At 39.7% G+C, this 21203-nt stretch overlaps 1 pseudogene; it reads right to left on the reverse strand.

Annotated features, from left to right (window-relative positions):
- Nucleotides 1–9361: 9361 nt before the first annotated feature.
- LOC119505367 lies at nt 9362–9968 on the reverse strand (annotated as a pseudogene).
- Between the last annotated feature and the right edge of the window lie 11235 nt (nt 9969–21203).

Here is a 21203-nt window from a genome sequence, read left to right on the forward strand (position 1 = left end):
CCCATAGCTTCCAGAATGATCTTTCTAAAAGCAAACTAGATCATGTCATTCCTGAGCCTAAAGATTTCAGTAAGCTCACTATAGCCTGTAGGACAGTCAAAAACCTGAGCATGGCATAACAGAACCCTCTATACTTTGGGTTCTACCTACCTCTTCTCCAGCCATATCATCCACCACTCCCTGACAGGCTCTTACTCTCCAGCCATATCGAACTACTTGCAGGTCCCCCCAACACCTTGGCTTCTCATCATGCTGCCAATCCCTTCACACACACATACTGTCCCCAACTATCTATCCTGACTCACTTCTATTCTTTCAACAACATATTCATTGACCACTCATATGTGTCAGGCAATATTCTAAGTGCTCAGAATACAAAAGAAAAAAGTCCCTGCCCTCATAAAGTATGAATTCTTTCTATACAAATGTCACTTGGACAGGATGCCCTTCTTTGGTGCATCTACAGAACTGTAAGAAAATCTTTATGATACTTACTACAATATATAATTGTTGATGTACTTGAATTCAGGGGTGGAACTAGGTTTTATGAGCCCCGAAGTTCACACAATTTGGTTACGGAGGGCCCCTTTAAGAGAAAGTACACAGGCGGACTGGTGAGCTGTATGTTTTAGTTACTCCTCCAGGAAAGTAGGTAGAAAGCCAGGAACTGCGTGGACTGGACACCACAGAGCAATCTGACTTTGGGCATACTTCATACAACACTCATGAAAATGTGGAACTGCTGAGATCAGCGAAATCTGTAAGTTTTTGCGGCCAGGGGACCCGCGCCCCTCCCTGCCAGGCTCAGTCCCGTGGGAGGAGGGGCTGTCAGCTCCGGGAAGGAGAAGGGAGAACTGCAGTGGCAGCCCTTATCGGAAACTCATTCTACTGATCCAAACTCCAAACATAGATAGACTGAGACCAGACACCAGAGAATCTGAGAGCAGCCAGCCCAGCAGAGAGGAGACAGGCATAGAAAAAAAACAACACGAAAAACTCCAAAATAAAAGCGGAGGATTTTTGGAGTCCTGGTGAACATAGAAAGGGGAAGGGCAGAGCTCAGGCCCTGAGGCACATATGCAAATCCCGAAGAAAAGCTGATCTCTCTGCCCTGTGGACCTTTCCTTAATGGCCCTAATTGCTTTGTCTCTTAGCATTTCAATAACCCATTAGATCTCTGAGGAGGGCCCTTTTTTTTAATCCTTTTTTCTTTTTCTAAAACAATTACTCTAAGAAGCCCAATACAGAAAGCTTCAAAGACTTGCAATTTGGGCAGGTCAAGACAAGAGCAGAACTAAGAGAGCTCTGAGACAAAAGGCAATAATCCAGTGGCTGAGAAAATTCAGTAAACACCACAACTTCCCAAGAAAAGCAGGGTGTCCGCTCACAGCCATCATCCTGGTGGACAGGAAACACTCCTGCCCATCGCCAGCCCCATAGCCCAGAGCTGCCCCAGACAACCCAGTGTGACGGAAGGGCTTCAAATAACAGGCACACACCACAAAACTGGGCATGGACATTAGCCTTCCCTGCAACCTCAGCTGATTGTCCCAGAGTTGGGAAGGTGGAGCAGTGTGAATTAACAAAGCCCCATTCAGCCATCATTTCAGCAGACTGGGAGCCTCCCTACACAGCCCAGCAGCCCAGAACTGCCCTGGGGGGACGGCACTCACCTGTGACATAGCACAGTCATCCCTCAACAGAGGACCCAGGGTTCACAGCCTGGAAGAGGGGCCCACTTGTAAGTCTCAGGAGCCATACGCCAATACCAAGGACTTGTGGGTCAGTGGCAGAGACAAACTGTGGCAGGACTGAACTGAGGATCAGACTATTGCAGCAGCTTTAAAACTCTAGGATCACCAGGGAGATTTGATTGTTAGAGCCACCCCCCCTCCCTGACTGCCCAGAAACACGCCCCATATACAGGGCAGGCAACACCAACTACACACGCAAGCTTGGTACACCAATTGGACCCCACAAGACTCACTCCCCCACTCACCAAAAAGGCTAAGCAGGGGAGAACTGGCTTGTGGAGAACAGGTGGCTCGTGGACGCCACCTGCTGCTTAGTTAGAGAAAGTGTACTCCACGAAGCTGTAGATCTGATAAATTAGAGATAAGGACTTCAATAGGTCTACAAATCCTAAAAGAACCCTATCAAGTTCAGCAAATGCCAACAGGCCAAAAACAACAGAAAATTATAAAGCATATGAAAAAACCAGACGATATGGATAACCCAAGCCCAAGAACCCAAATCAAAAGACCAGAAGAGACACAGCACCTAGAGCACCTACTCAAAGAACTAAAGATGAACAATGAGACCATAGTACGGGATACAAAGGAAATCAAGAAGACTCTAGAAGAGCATAAAGAAGACATTGCAAGACTAAATAAAAAAATGGATGATCTTATGGAAATTAAAGAAACTGTTGACCAAATTAAAAAGATTCTGGACACTCATAGTACAAGACTAGAGGAAGTTGAACAACGAATCAGTGACCTTGAAGATGACAGAATGGAAAATGAAAGCATAAAAGAAAGAATGGGGAAAAAATTGAAAAAATCAAAATGGACCTCAGGGATATGATAGATAACATGAAACGTCCGAATATAAGACTTATTGGTGTCCCAGAAGGGGAAGAAAAGGTTAAAGGTCTAGAAAGAGTATTCGAAGAAATTGTTGGGGAAAACTTCCCAAATCTTCTAAACAACATAAATACACAAATCATAAATGCTCAGCGAACTCCAAATAGAATAAATCCAAATAAACCCACTCCGAGACATATACTGATCACACTGTCAAACACAGAAGAGAAGGAGCAAGTTCTGAAAGCAGCAAGAGAAAAGCAATTCACCACATACAAAGGAAACAGCATAAGACTAAGTAGTGACTACTCAGCAGCCACCATGGAGGCAAGAAGGCAGTGGCACGATATATTTAAAATTCTGAGTGAGAAAAATTTCCAGCCAAGAATACTTTATCCAGCAAAGCTCTCCTTCAAATTTGAGGGAGAGCTTAAATTTTTCACAGACAAACAAATGCTGAGAGAATTTGCTAACAAGAGACCTGCCCTACTGGAGATACTAAAGGGAGCCCTACAGACAGAGAAACAAAGACAGGACAGAGAGACTTGGAGAAAGGTTCAGTACTAAAGAGATTCGGTATGGGTACAATAAAGGATATTAATAGACAGAGGGGAAAAATATGACAAACATAAACCAAAGGATAAGATGGCTGATTCAAGAAATGCCTTCACGGTTATAACGTTGAATGTAAATGGATTAAACTCCCCAATTAAAAGATATAGATTCGCAGAATGGATCAAAAAAAATGAACCATCAATATGTTGCATACAAGAGATTCATCTTAGACACAGGGACACAAAGAAACTGAAAGTGAACAGATGGAAAAAAATATTTCATGCAAGCTACAGCCAAAAGAAAGCAGCTGTAGCAATATTAATCTCAGATAAAATAGACTTTAAATGCAGGGACGTTTTGAGAGACAAAGAAGGCCACTACATACTAATAAAAGGGGCAATTCAGCAAGAAGAAATAACAATCGTAAATGTCTATGCACCCAATCAAGGTGCCACAAAATACATGAGAGAAACACTGGCAAAACTAAAGGAAGCAATTGATGTTTCCACAATAATTGTGGGAGACTTCAACACATCACTCTCTCCTATAGATAGATCAACCAGACAGAAGACCAATAAGGAAACTGAAAACCTAAAAATCTGATAAATGAATTAGATTTAACAGACATATACAGGACATTACATCCCAAATCACCAGGATACACATACTTTTCTAGTGCTCACGGAACTTTCTCCAGAATAGATCATATGCTGGGACATAAAACAAGCCTCAATAAACTTAAAAAGATTGAAATTATTCAAAGCACATTCTCTGACCACAATGGAATACAATTAGAAGTCAATAACCATCAGAGACTTAGAAAATTCACAAATACCTGGAGGTTAAACAACACACTCCTAAACAATCAGTGGGTTAAAGAAGAAATAGCAAGAGAAATTGCTAAATACATAGAGACGAATGAAAATGAGAACACAACATACCAAAACCTATGGGATGCAGCAAAAGCAGTGCTAAGGGGGAAATTTATAGCACTAAATGCATATATTAAAAAGGAAGAAAGAGCCAAAATCAAAGAACTAATGGATCGACTGAAGAAGCTAGAAAATGAACAGCAAACCAATCCTAAACCAAGTAGAAGAAAAGAAATAACAAGGATTAAAGCAGAAATCAATGACATAGAGAACAAAAAAACAATAGAGAGGATAAATATCACCAAAAGTTGGTTCTTTGAGAAGATCAACAAGATTGACAAGCCCCTAGCTAGACTGACAAAATCAAAAAGAGAGAAGACCCATATAAACAAAATAATGAATGAAAAAGGTGACATAACTGCAGATCCTGAAGAAATTAAAAAAACTATAAGAGGATATTATGAACAACTGTATGGCAACAAACTGGATAATGTAGAAGAAATGGACAATTTCCTGGAAACATATGAACAACCTAGACTGACCAGAGAAGAAATAGAAGACCTCAACCAACCCATCACAAGCGAAGAGATCCAATCAGTCATCAAAAATCTTCCCACAAATAAATGCCCAGGGCCAGATGGCTTCACAGGGGAATTCTACCAAACTTTCCGGAAAGAACTGACACCAATCTTACTAAAACTCTTTCAAAACTTTGAAGAAAATGGAACACTACCTAACTCATTTTATGAAGCTAACATCAATCTAATACCAAAACCAGGCAAAGATGCTACAAAAAAGGAAAACTACCGGCCAATCTCCCTAATGAATATAGATGCAAAAATCCTCAACAAAATACTTGCAAATCGAATCCAAAGACACATTAAAAAAATCATACACCATGACCAAGTGGGGTTCATTCCAGGCATGCAAGGATGGTTCAACATAAGAAAATCAATCAATGTATTACAACACATTAACAAGTCAAAAGGGAAAAATCAATTGATCATCTCAATAGATGCTGAAAAAGCATTTGACAAAATCCAACATCCCTTTTTGATAAAAGCACTTCAAAAGGTAGGAATTGAAGGAAACTTCCTCAACATGATAAAGAGCATATATGAAAAACCCACAGCCAGCATAGTACTCAATGGTGAGAGACTGAAAGCCTTCCCTCTAAGATCAGGAACAAGACAAGGATGCCCGCTGTCACCACTGTTATTCAACATTGTGCTGGAAGTGCTAGCCAGGGCAATCCGGCAAGACAAAGAAATAAAAGGCATCCAAATTGGAAAAGAAGAAGTAAAACTGTCATTGTTTGCAGATGATACGATCTTATATCTAGAAAACCCTGAGAAATCGATGATACAGCTACTAGAGCTAATAAACAAATTTAGCAAAGTAGCGGGATACAAGATCAATGCACATAAGTCAGTAATGTTTCTATATGCTAGAAATGAACAAACTGAAGAGACACTCAAGAAAAAGATACCATTTTCAATAGCAACTAAAAAAATCAAGTACCTAGGAATAAACTTAACCAAAGATGTAAAAGACCTATACAAAGAAAACTACATAACTCTACTAAAAGAAATAGAAGGGGACCTTAAAAGATGGAAAAATATTCCATGTTCATGGATAGGAAGGCTAAATGTCATTAAGATGTCAATTCTACCCAAACTCATCTACAGATTCAATGCAATCCCAATCAAAATTCCAACAACCTACTTTGCAGACTTGGAAAAGCTAGTTATCAAATTTATTTGGAAAGGGAAGATGCCTCGAATTGCTAAAGACACTCTAAAAAAGAAAAACGAAGTGGGAGGACTTACACTCCCTGACTTTGAAGCTTATTATAAAGCCACAGTTGCCAAAACAGCATGGTACTGGCACAAAGATAGACATATAGATCAATGGAATCGAATTGAGAATTCAGAGATAGACCCTCAGATCTATGGCCGACTGATCTTTGATAAGGCCCCCAAAGTCACTGAACTGAGTCATAATGGTCTTTTCAACAAATGGGGCTGGGAGAGTTGGATATCCATATCCAAAAGAATGAAAGAGGACCCCTACCTCACCCCCTACACAAAATTAACTCAAAATGGACCAAAGATCTCAATATAAAAGAAAGTACCATAAAACTCCTAGAAGATAATGTAGGAAAACATCTTCAAGACCTTGTATTAGGCGGCCACTTCCTAGACTTTACACCCAAAGCACAAGCAACAAAAGAGAAAATAGATAAATGGGAACTCCTCAAGCTTAGAAGTTTCTGCACCTCAAAGGAATTTCTCAAAAAGGTAAAGAGGCAGCCAACTCAATGGGAAAAAATTTTTGGAAACCATGTATCTGACAAAAGACTGATATCGTGCATATATAAAGAAATCCTACAACTCAATGACAATAGTACAGACAGCCCAATTATAAAATAGGCAAAAGATATGAAAAGACAGTTCTCTGAAGAGGAAATACAAATGGCCAAGAAACACATGAAAAAATGTTCAGCTTCACTAGCTATTAGAGAGATGCAAATTAAGACCACAATGAGATACCATCTAACACCGGTTAGAATGGCTGCCATTAAACAAACAGGAAACTACAAATGCTGGAGGGGATGTGGAGAAATTGGAACTCTTATTCATTGTTGGTGGGTCTGTATAACGGTTCAGCCACTCTGGAAGTCAGTCTGGCAGTTCCTTAGAAAACTAGATATAGAGTTACCATTCTATCCAGCGATTGCACTTCTCGGTATATACCCGGAAGGTCGGAAAGCAGCGACACAAACAGATATCTGCACGCCAATGTTCATAGCAGCATTATTCACAATTGCCAAGAGATGGAAACAACCCAAATGTCCTTCAACAGATGAGTGGATAAAGAAAATGTGGTATATACACACGATGGAATACTACGCGGCAGTAAGAAGGAACGATCTCGTGAAACATATGACAACATGGATGAACCTTGAAGACATAATGCTGAGCGAAATAAGCCAGGCACAAAAAGAGAAATATTATATGCTACCACTAATGTGAACTTTGAAAAATGTAAAACAAATGGTTTATAATGTAGAATGTAGGGGAACTAGCAATAGAGAGCAATTAAGGAAGGAGGAACAATAATCCAAGAAGAACAGATAAGCTATTTAACGTTCTGGGGATGCCCAGGAATGACTATGGTCTGTTAATTTCTGATGGATATAGTAGCAACAAGTTCACAGAAATGTTGCTATATTAGGTAACTTTCTTGGGGTAAAGTAGGAACATGTTGGAAGTTAAGCAGGTATCTTAGGTTAGTTGTCTTTTTCTTACTCCCTTGTTATGGTCTCTTTGAAATGTTCTTTTATTGTATGTTTGTTTTCTTTTTAACTTTTTTTTCATACAGTTGATTTAAAAAAGAAGGGAAAGTTAAAAAAAAAAAAAAAGAAAAACAAGGAAAAAAAATGTAGTGCCCCCTTGAGGAGCCTGTGGAGAATGCAGGGGTATTCGCCTACCCCACCTCAATGGTTGCTAACATGACCACAGACACAGGGGACTGGTGGTTTGATGGGTTGAGCCCTCTACAATAGGTTTTACCCTTGGGAAGACGGTTGCTGCAAAGGAGAGGCTAGGCCTCCCTATGGTTGTGCATAAGAGCCTCCTCCCGAATGCCTCTTTGTTGCTCAGATGTGGCCCTCTCTCTCTAGCTAAGCCAACTTGCAAGGCGAAATCACTGCCCTCCCCGCTACGTGGGATCAGACACCCAGGGGAGTGAATCTCCCTGGCAACGTGGAATATGACTCCCGGGGAGGAACGTAGACCTGGCATCGTGGGACGGAGAACATCTTCTTGACCAAAAGGGGGATGTGAAAGGAAATGAAATAAGCTTCAGTGGCAGAGAGATTCCAAAAGGAGCCGAGAGGTCACTCTGGTGGGCACTCTTATGCACAATTTAGACAACCCTTTTTAGGTTCTAAAGAATTGGGGTAGCTGGTGGTGGATACCTGAAACTATGAAACTACAACCCAGAACCCATGAATCTCGAAGACAATTGTATAAAAATGTAGCTTATGAGGGGTGACAATGGGATTGGGAAAGCCATAAGGACCACACTCCACTTTGTCTAGTTTATGGATGGATGAGTAGAAAAATAGGGGAAGGAAACAAACAAACAAACAGACAAAGGTACCCAGTGTTCTTTTTTACTTTAATTGCTCTTTTTCACTTTAATTATTATTCTTGTTATTTTTGTGTGTGTGCTAATGAAGGTGTCAGGGATTGATTTAGGTGATGAATGTACAACTATGTAATGGTACTGTGAACAATCGAATGTACAATTTGTTTTGTATGACTGCATGGTATGTGAATATATCTCAATAAAAATAAATAAATAAATAAATAAATAAATAAATAAATAAATAAATAAAAGAGAAAGTACACAAAATTACTAACATAATTTTACGAATCCCCTCCCAAGGCATTGGAAGGGGACCGTTCTAGTTTGTTAATGCTGCCGGAATGCAAAACACCAGAAATGGATTGGCTTTTATAAAAGGGGTTTATTTTGTTACAAAGTTACAGTCTTAAGACCATAAAGTGTCCAAGGTAAGTCATCAACTATCGGGTACCTTCACTGAAGGATGGCCAATGGTGTCTGGAAAACCTCTGTTAGCTGAGAAGGCACGTGGCTGGTGTCTGCTCCAGAGTTCTGGTTTCAAAATGGCTTTCTCCCAGGATGTTCCTCTCTTGGCTTCAGCTTCTCTCCAAAACGTCACTTTCAGTTGCTCTTGGGGCGTTTATTCTCTCTTAGCTTCTCTGGAGCAAAAGTCTGCTCTCAACAGCCGTTTCAAACTGTCTCTCATCTGCAGCTCCTCTCTCAGCTCCTGTGAATTCTTCAAAGTGTCCCTCTTGGCTGTAGCAAGCCCGCTCCTTCTGTCTGAGCTTACATAGTGCTTCAGTAAACTAATCAAGGCCCATGCTGAATGGGCGGGGCCACACCTCCATGGAAATAATCCAATCAGAGTTATCACCCACAGTTGGGTGGGGCGCATTTCCATGGAAACAACCTAATCCAAATGTTCCAACTTAATCCCCACTAATATGTCTGCCCCCATAAGACTGCATCAAAGAACATGGTTTTTTCTGGGGGGCATAATATATATAAACCGGTACAGGGACTATGCAAATAGCTTCACAGTAAATACACTCATATTTACTAGTGTCTCTCACTAAACTATGAACTTTTCATTTCTATACCCCATACCTAGAACAGGACCTGGCACATAAAAAGGTTGAATGACTGGAGGGTTTTTTTTAAGGGCTTGATTTATATAATTGCTGAGGCCACTATGTACAGACGAGAAGGGGAGCTTTATTTTTTTGCCTCTTCCTCCTTTGACAGAGTGTTGATAATCTCCTCCTTCTTGGCCTGGGGCCACTCCTCATGGTGCCTGCATGCCTCTTTGGTCTTGGACCTGTGGGCCTCAGCCTGGTCAGCCAGGAGCTTCTTGCGGGCCTTGTCTGACTTCAGCTTGTGGAGGTGTTCCATGAGAATCCGCTTGTTCTTGAACACATTCTCTTTCACCTTCAGGTACATGCTGTGATACAAGTGGAGGTCAATCTTTTTAGGTTCACAGTATCTTCTGAGCAGCCAGCACAGAATTCTCATCCTTCTCATCCTCGCTACCTTCTCAAGCATTCTAGCATTGGCAGTACCCTTTTGCTTACCTATGCCCATATGCCTGCCCTTCTGGAAGGCCAAGGTGTTTTTCCGGCATCAAGCCCAGGAATGGACAGTCACTGACTTGCAGATAATCAGCCCATCTTTGTTCAGCTTCTAAATCTGCTGAAGGGAGTTGGTATTGGCAATTTCATTGGTCTCTCTGGGCATAGGGGTCCAACCAAACCTTCTTCTTGCCACAGTGGAGGATGCTAGAGGCAAGTCTCTTCTGAAGCCTGAATACACTCATGGTTGCGATAGCAGCACCCAAAGGAAAGAACTTGATAAGGTTAGGCACTTCCCATTATCTGTCAACTGGAGGGTTCTTAACAGTAAAAACCATGCCATCTCGAAGAGTGCTTTCTCCCAGGTCTATTATCTTCGTTTATTGCTTCCCCCAAAACACCACTACAAAACAAGAGTCTTGCCTAGGAGCTAGATCTTCCTGTCTTCTCTTAGAAGTAGCATTTCCCTGGAGCTTTCTCTTGAAAGTGATCCACTAATTCCTACCCTGAGTAGGATCCCTTTGTTTCTGTCTGTTTTTGTTGTTGTTGTTGTTTCTTTGTTTGTTTGTATTTTGATCTTAGATCATCAGCCTTTCCAGGAATTCTCCAAGCTACACAGTACCTTTTCAATGAACTCCTTTTCTATTTAAATCAAACAAAGTTTTTTGTAGACTGACTGGTATCCTGAATGACAGGATCACTAATTCTAACACTTCATTCCAACCCTTGCAACCGTTATTGGAAATAGGGTATCCTCTCATAGGACCATTCATTGGCTATCCAGGGACTTCCAGACACTTTGATTAATTCTCAGTCTATTCCAATATACAGGACCTCTTAAAAGAGATTGATATACGTTCCCAACAATCACCAAAGGATTTCAAAACTATTTACAATTTGGGCTATCACATGCACAAAGAGCAGATTCAGAGTCCAGACTTAGAAAAATTCTTTCTAGCTTCCTTAATCAGTCTACATAAGCCTTTAAGACTACCAAAATCAACACTCATCTTGGTTCAAAATCACTTGGTATAATTCCTCTTGAAGATATATTATATTGGTCCAAATATTTCCTGAACTGCTCCAAATCACTGAGTCAAAAACTTTCAGAGTAAGAACAGATTTGAGATAAAAAGAAACCAATTAGTATATCTATTATATGTAAGTCATTGTGAGGAATACAAAGTATAACACATGATCCCAGTTCTCAAAAAGCGTATTTAAAAAAAAAAAGAAGTCTTTCCATTGTCAACTTTTTCTTACTTAGATTGTGATTTTCCCCTCCTTTCTCCAGTTCTGGATACCTGATTTTTCTTGGGTTTTATTGGACTTTAAACCAGTCCCATTAGTAGGTCACAAGTTTCTGGCACAAGTTAGAAATAACTGCAGATAAAATAGCATACTAATCAGCTACTCTCCTAAATGTGGTAGACACACTCAAACAGAGAAAACTGCCTTTTTAATATCCTAGAATTAGGCAATGTATTCTAGAAATCTGCTAAATTTCATTAATTGGAAACTTGGTTTCCCAGCTGCTAAAACAAATACCATACAATGGATTGGTTTAAACAACAGGAATTTATTGGCTTGCTGTTTTGAAGTTAGAAGAAGTCTACTATCAAAGTCGGCAAGCCAATGCTTTCTCCTAGAAGACTGGGGTATTTGGGGGCTGGCTGATGGTGATCCTTGGAGTTCCTTGGCTTCTCCATTACATGGCAATGAACATGGTAATGTCAGCTCCTTTCTCCTCTGGGTTCTGTTGACTTCCAGCTTCTTCCTGTGGCTTTTTCTGTCTCTATTTCTGAATTTCTTCTGCTTAAAAAGGACTCCAATAAACTGGATTAAGACTCAACTACATTCAGTTGGGCCACACCTTAACTAAATGTAACATCTTCAAGAGATCCTATTCACAACGAGTTCACACCCACAGGGATGAGATTAAGAACACTTTTGGGGGCGGGGGGCAGAATACATAATTCCACCTACCACAGACACTAAACAACTGAGGGCTAAGTAATGAACAAAGGCTTCCACGGGCTTCCATGGTCTCACCATATCCAATGGGTCTCACATGGCAAACAATTTATCTTTGAGGCAAAGAAAGAATTTAAGGGCACGAAAAGTAACATTCACCAAACATTTATGTTTATGCCTTTGAACACCCACTGAATCTCAGGCATCCAGAATAAAACATGGTCCCTGCCCTCAAGACACTCATAGTCTAGGGACCAAAACGCAACAGACAATGACACTACAAGTGGTAGAAATGACAATAGGGATAAGCACGGGGTACTAGGAGAAACCAGAGGAGGGACATTAACCTGGCTGGTGTAGAAGAAATAATAACTGAGCTGACTATAAAGAGGATAAGTTTTAGACAGCAAAATTGTGAAGCTAAGTAAGGTAGAAAATATGTACCAGTCAGGATACCAGTCAGTTTACAAAAAAAACTTTGTCTGATTTAATTAGAAAAGGAGTTCATTGAAAAGGTACTGTGTAGCTTTCAGAATTCCTGGAAAGGCTGATGATCTAGGATCAAAAAAAAAAAAACAGGAACAAAGGGATTCTACTCAGAGTAAACAGTCAAAATGACATCAGAGACATATTATTGGCCCCACCCTGATAAAGAAGGCCTAGTGAGAAACTTCAGGGTCCTGTCCCCCAAACGAAGCTTTGAACAACCAATAAGAACTGGCAGAAACTACTTTCTCAAAGTTCCAGAAAACAGTTAAAGGAATGCAGTAACAGGGAGAATGCCAAATCAAGAAAAAGGCTATTTAAAAGCAGTGGACCTTGGGGTGCCCTTGCTGGCCTCTCCCCAATCCTTCACCAGCTCAGAGCAGAGCCAGAACACACTCCCAGTACAGTCAGAGAAACTGAACTAGGACACTCATCACAAGCTTGCTGTCCCAGAACTTGCAATAGGTGTATAAGGCAGCTCACCAAGAGCTCCTACAGAACACTGTGGGTAAGCAGTCACATTGTGACTGCCTGGGGCAATGGATTGTTGGCTGTAGGACCTATAGTGCAGAGCCTGGGACTATGAGGAAACTGTTTCCTAAGGAAGAGGACATTTATATCTGCATAAAAGGGGAAATTCCCAGGGCCACAAATGCATGACCAAAAAAGACATGCACAGAAAGCATCAGGGAGACCCTTCTGCTTTGGCCTGGAGCTAGTCTTCAAATTCACTGTATGGATAAGCTCTGAATGAGGGCACTAGCACAGGTCAGTTGCAAAGACTGGAAAAGGTGTTATCTTTTTTCCCTTTTTTTAATTGTTAGATTCTGGCATTTAAGGAAAGCTCTGTCATAACACTACCTGGGTATAAGCTTAAGGAACAAACATCTCAGAATCCAATTTCCAGAATAACACATTAAAATATCAAAACGTCCAGGTTTCAACAAAAGATTACAAAACATACAAGAAACAGGAAGTATTGGCCAAGGAAAAAGGAAAAGATTAAAGCATTAGAAACCAACAATGAGGAGGACCAGACCTGCGACATACCAGACAAAGACATTTAAAAGATGATTATGTATAATATATATATGGTGAAAGAGCTAAAGGAAAACATTGCCAAAGAACTAAAGAAAATCAGGAAAACAACAGAGGAACACAAAGAGAATATGAATAGAGAGATGGACATCCTAGTCACATGTTTGAACAATCCAGAATCTCTTTCAACATGGCCCAGAACAACTCTGCAAACCAGATTGATCACTACACATCTAAGGCGCAGTTGCACCAAATTCACAATGGATCAGTTGAAAATCCTCACTGATACTTTCTACAAAAAATCTTACCCAGGTTATGTTACTAAACAAAAACTTGCTTTAGAAATTAACACTAAAGAGTCTAGAATCCAGATTTGATTTCAGAATTGAAGAGCTCAACACTCATTCTAGAGAAGAACAGAAACTGAGCAGGCCTTAGAATCAAGCCACAGGCAAGACCGCCCTGCAGAGATTCAAGATAGAGAAGCCAGACAGTATGTACTTCCTATACCTCTTCCCAACTATGCAGTCTCATCAAGGTGTTCAAGAAAAACCCGTACCCCTGGGATTAATTCCAGGGAACGACTTGCTAAAGAAATTGGGGTTCCAGAGTCAAGAGTCCAAATTTGGTTTCAAAACTGAAAATCTAGATTCCTCGTCCAGAGAAGAAGAGAACCTGACGAAATACAAGGTAAAAAATCCCTGAGATGAGAGAGTTCAAGGCATGGAAGTGACAAAAATATCACCAACTGTGATGGTTAGGTTCATGTGTCAACTTGGCCAGGTGATGGTGCCCAGGTGTCTCGTCAAGTAAGCACTGGCCTGTTACTGCAAGGACATTTGTGGCTGGTTAATAAACCAGAAGGCTGGTTTATTAAATCATCAGTCAATTGGCTGCAGCTGTGACTGATTACATCAATGAAGGGCGTGTCTTCCACAATGAAAAATTGAATCAGCTGAATTTAATCCAATCAGTTGAAGACTTTTAAGCGAGACAGAGAGAGGACCTCCACTTCTTTGGCTAGCCAGCAAAGTGTTTCCTGAGGAGTTCATCACATACGTTCATCATAGTTGCCAGTTTACTGCCTGAGGAGTTCATTGAACACCTTCACTGGAATTGCAGTTTGCTGCCTGCCCTACAGAATTTGGACTCATGCATCCCCACAGTTGTGTGAGACACTTTTATACAATCTTATATTTAGGTATCTCTTGTTGATTCTGTTTTCCTAGAGAACCCTAACTAATACACCAACCTCACTAGCAACTGTTTTATTTCTCTGGAACCAGAATGAGGGAGCAAAGAAATTAGTTCAGTGTATCTGATATCATCATCCTAAGCCTCAAATATTTCTCACTCTTCCTGGGAATGCACTCTTCCTCTGAGACTGCACGTTGAGTATTCTGGAAACAGTAAGCAAGACTTCAGGAGGCAGAGACAGCTCCAAGAGGCACTCCACAGTGCTCCTGACCCAGCCTGGATCTGGAGTTCAGCAGAGCTTGAGGACAGCAAAAATAAAATGAATACATATCATTTCATAATCATCACAGGAATAATTGATTCAGGCAAAAATCAAGTGTATGTAAACATCTCAAAGTGAGTGTTTTATGAAGAATAATATAGATATATATTGTCTCAAAGTATCTACCCATGGATTACTTATTAATTACAAATGAAAACTGGTAAATTTGGAATGGAGAAATCTGACAGACTCCACCTTAACCAAGTGCTTGACATTCACTTTACCAACAATAATACAGACTGACATGAAAAGCCTCCTGAAATTAAGCATCTAAGAAAGACACAATATCCCTTCTGTGGTATTACTGCCAAAAGTGCTCATGCTTAATTTAATCATAAGGAAACACCAGACAAGCAAAATTGAGTGACATTCTACAAAATAACAGACCTGTACTCTTCAACAATGGATTGAATAATTGCAATAAGGATGGAGGGAAAGTATGCTAACTCAGGAAGTCTCCCGAAGAGTTATTTTCTGCATGTAGCATGTGCTACCATTTATATGGGGAAAGTACACAAATTCAGAGGCCTGTTTATATATAAAATTTCTGTCCAAAGATGCTCAAGAAACAGATAACATTAGTTATCTCTTAGGAAGAAAGGTGGAAAATTGAGATGGGAAATAGAACTATTTTTTCACTTTAATAAATTTTTTACTTGTAGTACCAAATAAACTCAAAATTCTTCATTTTCACCACTTTCAAGTATACAATTCATTGGTATTAATTGCATTCACAATATTGTGCTACCATCACTAACATCCATTACCTCAACTTTTTCATCACCTCAAACAGAAATTCAGCACCCATAAAGCAGTAACTCCACCTTCCCAACACTCTCCACTCCCCAGCCCCTTCCCTGCTGCCATGGCTGTTGGTAACCTGTAATCTATGATCTGTCTCTATGAAGTTTGCTTATAATAGTTATTTCATATAAACAAGATCATTCAATCATTAAAAAATATATAGAGATGGAAATTATGAAAAGGAACCAACATAGCTGAAGACCACAGGAACAGAAATTAAAAATTCCCTATGGGAGCACAATAGCAGATTGGAGCTGGCAAAAGAATGAATCAGTGAGCTTGAAAATCAGACAATTAAAATCACCTGGTCTGAGAAGCACAAAGAAGCAAGAATGAAGAGAATAGAGTCTGAGGAACCTGTGAGACACCGTCAAGCATACTAATATACACATTGTGAAAGTCCCATAAGGAGAAGGAAGAAAAAGGGGAGACAGAGAGAATATTCAAAGGAGTAATGACTGAAAACTTCCCAAAATTAATGAAAAATATGAATATATACATCCAAGACACTCAACAAACTCCAAAAAGGATAAATCCAAATAGACCCACACTGATACTACAACCAAACTGCAAATGCCACAAGAGAGAAGCAACATGTCATGTACAAGGAAGGTTCAATAAGATTAAGTGCTGATTTCTCATCAGAAACCACTGAGGCAAGAAGGCAGTGAGATTAAATATTTAAAGTGCTGACAACAAAAAAATTATTGACCAAGAATTCTATATCCAGCAAAACTGTCTTTCAAAAATGAGGGAGAATTCTCATTAAGACGTCTGAGTGGAATTTCAGAGTGCAAGTCTAAGCACAATACTCCCGTTTCAAATCTACCAATGACTCACTACAGCCATCAAGTCAAAGTCTAAACTCATTAGGCATGGTCCTTCATGATCTGGCCCTTAATTGCCTTTCTGCTATCATTTACTACCACTCTGCTATCTTCTAGCCTGACTACTCCCCTACTGCTTTTGTCCCACTATCAAGACTTAGTTCAAGCTGCAGCCTCTCTGCTCAGCCTTCCTTAAATACTACGTCAACATGATCCTTCACCAGATAGACAATGAAGAAGGTTTAATGAAAGAAACGTGCACCTCAGGCTCTCTCATCTTTCAACATCACCTTTTCAAGAATACAAAGCATTATATTCTTTTATATATTTTTCTTCACATGTATATAAGAACTGATGCAGGAACTTACTGAATAGCACTGATATAGGAAAGCAGGATGGTTATATGGAATAAAAGGCCAATTGTATCTATATGTAGTAAAATCTCCCCTGTTCAGAGTTGAAATTTTTTTATTAGAGAAAAAAGTAATGTACATAATATTGGATTTTTTTGCTTGCTATTCGCTTATGTGTCACTTGTTATGAAATGTTTAGTTTGGACTAGTGCATGGAATGTATTGTAATATTTGAAGCACAAATGTAATACAGCTTTTATTGTATTAAAAAAGGTGTTGGCTGTTCAAAAAAAATGAGGGAGAGATTAAGACATTCCCAGATAAATAAAAACTGAGGATGTTCATCACCACTCAACTTGCCCTGCAAAAAAACGCTAAAGGGAATTCTGCAGGTTGAAAGGAAAAGACAACAGACAGTAATAGATCAAAGCCACATGAAGAAATGAAGATCTCCAGTTAGGGTAACAGTAGTATAAATGCCAGGACTATTGTAAAGCAGTTTTTACTTCCTACAAGACCTAAAAGGCAAATGCATATAATGTAATGATAAATCAGTGGTTTGGGACTCATAATGTATAATGAAGTAATCTGCGGCATTCTGGGGCTGGCTGCTGGCAATCCTTGGTCCTTGGCTTTTCCATTGCATGGCAATGCACATGGTAGCATTTTTGCCTTTCTCTTCTGGGCTTCGTTGACTTCCAGCCTCTGGCTATTCCCTTTGGCTTCTCTGGACCCAATTTTCTTTGCTTATAAGGATTTTCAGCCATATTAGATTAAGGCCCACCCTCATTCAGTTTGGGTCCACCTTAAATGATAACATCTTCAAAGGTCTTATTTACAAATAGGTTCATACCGACAGGACCAGGGACATGATTTGTGAGAGACATGATTCAATCCCCAACACCAAACAGTAGGATACTATTGGATAATAAAAAGGAAAGAAGAAATGATACATGCTACAACGTGTATGAATCTGAAAATATACTAAGTAAAATAAGCCAGATGCAAAAGGTCACATGAATGAGAAACCTATACATACTTATTATGATGGCTGAAGCAAAACAAAAACAATACCAAGTGCTGGAGAGTATGTGTAGCAACCAGAACACTCATACCTTGCTGGTGGGAATTCAAAAGGATACACCCCCTTTGGAAAACACACTATGTAAAATCCTTATAAAGTTCCTTATAATATCAAATATACACCTACCATAACAGCCAGTGATCATACTCCTATATATTTACCCAAATGAAATAAAAACTTAGGTTTTTATTTCGTTTAAAAACCTAAAACCCTGTATGTGAATATTTCTAGCAACTTTAGTCATAATCTCTAAAAACTGGAAACAGCTCTAATATCCCTCACTTGGTGAATGGATATACAATGGGAAATCCATATAATGGAATACTACCTCCCATTAAAATGAAATGAACTACTGATATGCACAACATAGATCAATCTCAAATATACTGATTAATGTTGTTCCAGTTTGCTAATGCTGCCATTTTGCAAAACACCAGAAATGGATTGGCTTTTATAAAGGGAGGTTATTTGGTTACACAGTTACAGTCTTAAGGCCATAAAGTGTCCAAGGTAAGGCATCAACAATAGGGTACCCTCACTGGAGAAAGGACATTGGCATCTGAAAAACCTTTGTTAAATGGGAAGGTATGTGGCTGGCATCTGCTGATCCCAGATTGTGTTCCAGCTTCTCTCTCAGGTTGTGTTTCAAAATGGCATTGTCCAAAATGTCACTCGTAGCTGCACTGAGGTTCTTCTGTTTGTGAGCCCCTTTATAAGACTCCAATGAACTAATCAAGACCCTTGCTGAATGGGCGGGGCCACACCTCCATGGAAACATTCAATCAGAGGTCACATCCTAACCAAAAGTGTCACTCACAGTTTGGTGGGCCACATCTCCATGGAAACACTCAATCAGAAGGCTCAAACCTAATCAACACTAATACGTCTGCCCCCACAAGATTGCATTAAAGAATATGGCTTTTTCTGGGGGACATAATATATACAAACCAGCACAAATGTATTATGATAAATAAAAGAAGCCAGAATCAAAAGGCTAAATACTACATGATTCCATTTTATGACATGAGTTATTGCCAAAGGTTATAAATGGGGAGAGCATTTGAGTACAAAGAGGCAGCACAAAAGGATTTTGGGGGGTCACGGAACTGTTCTACATCTTGAATATGGTGGTGGTTATATGGTTATATGGCTGAATGCATTTGTCAAAACTCATAAAACTGTACACAAAAAAAAGAATGAATTTTACTGCATGTAAAGCAGTTATCTTAGGTTAGTTGTCTTTTTCTTACTCCCTTGTTATGGTCTCTTTGAAATGTTCTTTTATTGTATGTTTTTCTTTTTTCTTTTTTTTTGTTTTTATTTTTTTTCCATACAGTTGATTTAAAAAGGAAAAAAAGGTTAAAAAGAAGAGAAAAAAAAAAAACAAGGAAAAAAATATGTAGTGCCCCCTTGAGGAGCCTGTGGAGAATGCAGGGGTATTGGCCTACCCCACCTCGATGGTTGCTAACATGACCACAGACATAGGGGACTGGTGGTTTGATGGGTTGAGCCCTCTACCGTAGGTTTTACCCTTGGGAAGACAGCTGCTGCAAAGGAGAGGCTAGGCCTCCCTATATTTGTGCCTAAGAGTCTCCTCCTGAATGCCTCTTTGTTGCTCAGATGTGGCCCTCTCTCTCTGGCTAAGCCAACTTGAAAGGTGAAATCACTGCCCTCCCCCCTACGTGGGATCAGACACCCAGGGGAGTGAATCTCCCTGGCAACGTGGAATATGACTCCCGGGGAGGAACGTAGACCTGGCATCATGGAACGGAGAACATCTTCTTGACCAAAAGGGGGATGTGAAAGGAAATGAAATAAGCTTCAGTAGCAGAGAGATTCCAAAAGGAGCCGAGAGGTCACTCTGGTGGGCACTCTTACGCACAATTTAGACAACCCTTTTTAGGTTCTAAAGAATTGGGGTAGCTGGTGGTGGATACCTGAAACTATCAAACTACAACCCAGAACCCATGAATCTCGAAGACAATTGTATAAAAATGTAGCTTATGAGAGGTGACAATGGGATTGGGAAAGCCATAAGGACCCACACTCCACTTTGTCTAGTTTATGGATGGATGAGTAGAAAAATAGGGGAAGGAAACAAACAAACAGACAAAGGTACCCAGTGTTCTTTTTTACTTCAATTGCTCTTTTTCACTTTAATTATTATTCTTGTTATTTGTGTGTGTGTGCTAATGAAGGTGTCAGGGATTGATTTAGGTGATGAATGTACAACTATGTAATGGTACTGTGAACAATCGAATGTACGATTTGTTCTGTATGACTGTATGGTATGTGAATATATCTCAATAAAATGAAGATAAAAATAAAAAATAAAAAAAATAAATGTTTAAAGTGAATTTAAAAAGTGGGAAAGGCAAAAGTGCAGAAGAATTCCAAATTAATTTATACAGATTCTCTGCCTTCAAGGAAATGGAACATAACTCCTCAACCCTTAAGTGTGGGTTGTTCATAGTAACTTCCTTCCAAAGAATACAGTATCAGAAGGGGAGTAAAGGGTAACTTTATAATAGAGAAGTCTAACAAACACTACCCCAGCCAGGTGATCAAGGTCAATATCAACAGTGATAAATCATGCGACTGTATGTACCCTTGATATGATGTGATGAAAAAAGCACTTTACCTCTACGGTTTTTCTCTCAAAAGCCTATAATCCCAGTGTAATCATGAAAAATATATATATATTGAAAATGGCACTCTCCCTCTGTGGTTTTCTTCTCAAAAGCCCAGTAAAATCATGGAAAAAAGTCAAACAAATCCCAATAGAGGGGTATTTTACAAAACACCTGAGTAGTATTCTTCAAAACTGTCAAGGTCATCGAAAACAAGGAAAGTCTGAGAAACCGTCACAGCCAAGAGGAGCCTAATGAGACATGATGATGAAATGTGACATGGTATCCTAGATGGGATCCTGGAACAGAAAAAGGACATTGGGAAAAAGTAAGGAAATCTGAATAAAATATGGAATTTAGTTAATAATAACATTTCAATATTGGTTCATTAACTGTAACAGGTTAATAGGAGAAACTGGATTCCGGTATGGTAACTCTTATGTTTGCAATTTTCCTGTAAATCTAAAACTGTTTGGGAAAAATAGGGTGTTTTTTTAAGTGGGGAAAAGATTAGCAGTAGTTTGAATAGGAGAAGGGGTCAGTGGAGGAGTTTCTTAGCATAAGAGAGATGTGAGACTGTTTACAGCAGAAATTTAAAAGCCAGTAAGAATTGGGAAAAGTTCAGATGATGACAGATGAAGCAACGGGAGAAGCAAAAGGGAAGGAGACCAAGGACATGGTTGGAGAAGTTGTCAATCAACATAAGGAGGGTTCCCTCATCCTCTGAGACTATAGGAAAGAAGGGGAGGATGAGTGGATATAGATTAAGTTCTA

The sequence above is a fragment of the Choloepus didactylus genome, chromosome 10, assembly GCF_015220235.1.
Source record: "Choloepus didactylus isolate mChoDid1 chromosome 10, mChoDid1.pri, whole genome shotgun sequence".
NCBI classification, from domain to species: domain Eukaryota; kingdom Metazoa; phylum Chordata; class Mammalia; order Pilosa; family Megalonychidae; genus Choloepus; species Choloepus didactylus.